This window comes from Setaria viridis, chromosome 3 (assembly GCF_005286985.2).
Source record: "Setaria viridis chromosome 3, Setaria_viridis_v4.0, whole genome shotgun sequence".
NCBI classification, from domain to species: Eukaryota; Viridiplantae; Streptophyta; class Magnoliopsida; order Poales; family Poaceae; genus Setaria; species Setaria viridis.
The window spans coordinates 39,336,161-39,340,427 of NC_048265.2; the positions used below are offsets into that span (position 1 = coordinate 39,336,161).

Below are 4,267 nucleotides of genomic sequence, written 5' to 3' on the forward strand. Positions count from 1 at the left end.
ATCTAAAAATTCTAAAGGCAGAAGAATTGATTCCTTAACTAACCATTCAATTCTCCCCCTCGAAATATAGCCTAAATGACAGTGCCATAATTTTGAAGATACATCATCAATTCTTTTCTGCTTATTGCTCACATTCATAGATGAGGATACATTCTCATTCTTAGCGCTTACAACATTCACATTCTCACAAAGTGATAACAAATAAGGCTCGTCTTGTCTGAAGGTAAGACCAACAATCTTATTATTAAACTTGATTTTACATTTTCCATCACCAAAATGATAAGCAAAATCATCGTCTAAGCGTGATACACTTATTAAGTTTCTATGCAAAGAGGGTACATAAAGAACATATCTTAGATGAAGTACAAAACCATTTGCTAATTCTAATAGGAATTCTCCAATGGCTTCAACTTCAGCTTGGACACCATTTGCAACTTTAATGGTTCTTTCTCCACTTTAGAGGGTCCTCCTCATATGGAATCCCTGTAATGAATTTGCAACATGAACAGTTGCACCTGAATCAATCCACCAAGTAGATTTTTCGGAACTTAAATACAAGGACTCATGTATGAATGTAATAAGGTCCTTAGCTTTCTTGCACAAATGCTTCAAGAATTCTACACAATCCTTCTGGTAGTGTCCCTTGTTCTTACACCACTTGCAAGTGTCCTTGTCCACCACCACTTCATGGTTTGATCTTTGATGGTGATCATATATTGGAGCCTTTCCATGTGCCTTACAAGAAGAGGCATTCCACTAAGGTTTCCCTTGTAGCTTAGAATTGTTGTTCTGATAATTTCTCTTCTTATTTTGGCTCAGGTAATTGACAGTATCACCAGATGAGCCCTTAAGCCTCTCTTCTTCTTGCACACACATGGCAATTATCTTCTTAATACCCCACTTTTCTAGCTGTGAGTTGTAATTCATAGCAACAGTCTCAAACTCTTTGGGCAGGGAGGTAAAGATCAGATGGATTACAAACTCCTCTGGGAGCTCCATGTCCATAGGCTTAAGCTTGGAAGCCATATTGCTCATTCTCAATATGTGATCCCTTATTCCACCGCCAATATACTTCATACTAACAAACCTCCAAATAAGAGTGCTTGTATATGCCTTTGAAGAGCCAGTAAATTGACTCTCCACCTTTCTCAGATACTCCTTGGCGGTGTCACACTCTGGGATTGCTCTCTTATTGCCACCAAAATGGAGCTCTTAATCACCATCATGCACTTTCTGTTTGAACTAGCCCACTTCGCACGATCAAGATCGTACTGCATTCTAATTGGTGCATAATCATGCACCCTTTTATTGAAATCATCTTCGTTCTCATTCTCGACCCTCACGGGGTCCTTAGGAGCTATGGGATAAAGATCAGTCAGTGCTAGATCAATGTCGGATAGCGCAAGCGCTATCTCGACCTTCTCTCACCACGAGCTGTAATTCCCTCCATTGAGGGGCTCTATGGACGAGATGTAGCTCAAAGGATTGCCTGAAAGCAAAAGAATTCAGAAAAAATAAGTTAATTCAATGTTGGTCAAATTAAAACACAAAACTTCTCATTATTAACTCCATACCACCGTTGGGTAGAAATAGAATCAACAATAATAAAACCAAACTTATTAGTACAATAATTTTATCAACAACGTTGGTTAGTAAGATAAAAATTATCTTACTCAAAAAATACTTATTTTCTAATTAAATTTTCCCATTGGTTCCAATTTAATTAGAGAAGTAGACTAAAAACCTTTAACTTGATGCATAAAATTGGCAAAATAAAGCCAAAAATTCAACTTAACTTAAACTTAATATAGCGGAAGCTTAAACTTAATTTATGAATTTTACCCATAGGAAAAAACTCCTTAAACTAATTTCATTTGAGCCATTAATCAATTTCCAGGAAAAATACGAAATTCGCTCAAAAAAGAAAAGGAAACGAGCTCAAACTTCTCTGTTCTTTCGGCCTGAGTGCGGAAACAGCCCAGCTGTCGCGTGTGCCGCGGCCCAAACTTTCCCCGGTACTTTCTAGGCCAAAAACCCTACTTGCTACCAGCCCGCAAGGAAAACGACCCGTCCTGCCAGCACAGACGCGCGCACAGGCTTCTCAGGCCACAACCTAGGCCTGGGCCACCAATCTACTCTCCCACCTGGGCCAAATCATGGTCCGACGGATCTCAGTCGTTCAACTCGATTTGATGGTCGAGCGGCGATTTGGGAGGGACCAAAACACCATGCGACCGGTTCCCCAAAACCCTAGCTCATTCTTCTCTTCTCAGCGCCGCAACCGATCGAGCGGGTAAGGGCTGAAAGCGCCGACGAGCGTACAACAGCCTGAGCGGAGCGAGGCCATGGTGCACGCACACTCTGGTCACTTCCCCCTACCGGCCCCTCAGCTCCCCTGCAGGTCCTTTCGCCGGCACGCGCATTTACCCGAGGGTGAGCGCGCCGTCATCGAGCGGTGCTGCCGGTTGCAAGGGTGATCTACCCTGTGACTCCAGTAAGTTACTTCGTGACTCAAGCCTCTTCCCTTTCTCTGAATCTTCCCCATTAGAGTTAGGGTTCTTACTTGCTACCGGCGGCCGTCATTCCAGATTCAACTTGTCGTCGTCGTTTCTGTCATGCGGCAGAGCGCCGGCGGCGACCGCCGCTCATCTAAAAAAAATTCTAAAAATTTATCATTTTTGGTTCTAACTCGAAATCGAAATTCATCTCCTTCTAATTGCTTCTACCCCGACTAGGTCCACATGCTAGCACCGCTCTGATACCATTGATAGATTTACAGGAACTCTAGATGCACATCTAGCGGGTAAACTGATTCATCTTTAGGATAAAACATTATCTTAGATCTACAACAAAGAAAACATCAGAGAGAGAGAGAGAGAATGGGTCACAACCATCGGGCTTCGTCGACGAGCTCGCCATGGCGGTGTTGGTGGTGTTGACAACGAGGGCGGTGGCGATGGTGCGAAGAGTCGGCGGAGCTTCCCGCGGCTGACAGTGCAAAGTAGATCGGGTACTAGATTTGTTGGTGGGTCTGGTAGGCACGACGTCGAACTTGGACGTTCGTGCCCCCGGCCCCCACCTATCTTTATATGCGCTACGCGACGGGGGCCCAACAACCATGAGTTGGTTGTGAGCCCCCGATCAGGGCGCGGATCAGGGTCGGACTTCCCGTGGAGATCAAATATATACATTCATATCATACACATCGGTCGTGTGGAATTGTATTTTTAGACAGTGATTGTCTAGACTTAATTTTGCCTATCTCATTTTGGCTTGCCAGCCCTAGTATATATCACGCCTAGGAGGTTGCATGATACCATAGATTAACACCAAGAGCAAAATTTTGATATTAGCTAGGGAGGCCATGTGGCCCCACAGTCCTAGCATAATTGAGGAGCATTGCCGGTAGTATTTGTTAAACTGGAGCAAAGTAGATTTGACCCGGTGGCTTAGTTCGAGATCGACGGGTTTAGCTCGATCCGGCACTATTTAGGATCGGGCTTGACATTGAATTTGTTGTCCTGAAAAAGGTGGAGCCTGAGCGCGGCCAAAACAGTAAAATCATTTATTTTCACTCTAAAAAAATAAAGGGTGGTCTGCCCATGCCCAAGCCTAGCCCGGCCCGATTTTGCAAACCCAATAGAATTAATAGGCGGCCCTAGGCACTGAATAGGTCTGGATATCGGGCTTCTGTCGATCTAGCCCGCAAAAAATTCATGTCTAGTCTTTATATCAACAAACTTATGACACAACTCTTGTCTCATGCGACAAGGTCAGAGGGACGGTGCTAGCTTGTCATGATTTAGTCAGGCGGTTTAGCTGCTGACTCCCTCTTTTTGTTTGTGTGTGTGTTGTACACGCCAAGGGTTTCATGTAAAGTTTTAGATGGATATTACATCTAGCCATGACAAATACGACAAAGGCCACGCAATAGTGTTGTAAGCTACGAGGCTCTATATTAGACTTTTGCTTTTTTACTTTTTTTTCTGTCGCGAGAGAAGAAGAAGACTAATGCGATATGGCACCATGCGCAACTTTTCATTTACTTTTGCCGAATGCGTCATGACATGATTTTGGATAAACGTCCAAAAAAAACAATGGACTTGGTGTGCTACACTTGTTACCAACTGTGGTCATCGATATCCTTAGATCTCTGTTCCATGTATATTATCTTTCTTGATGCGCGGCTCTCGTGGAGTTCGTCATTTTTCCTTATCGTTTAGAAGGTACGACTCTATATTAGACTTTTGCTCTTTTATTTTTTGTC

The 4,267-nt window shown here is 43.4% G+C and overlaps 1 pseudogene; it reads right to left on the reverse strand.

Moving 5' to 3' along the window:
- Window positions 1-456: 456 nt before the first annotated feature.
- On the reverse strand, window positions 457-2,919 carry LOC140222267 (uncharacterized; annotated as a pseudogene).
- Between the last annotated feature and the right edge of the window lie 1,348 nt (window positions 2,920-4,267).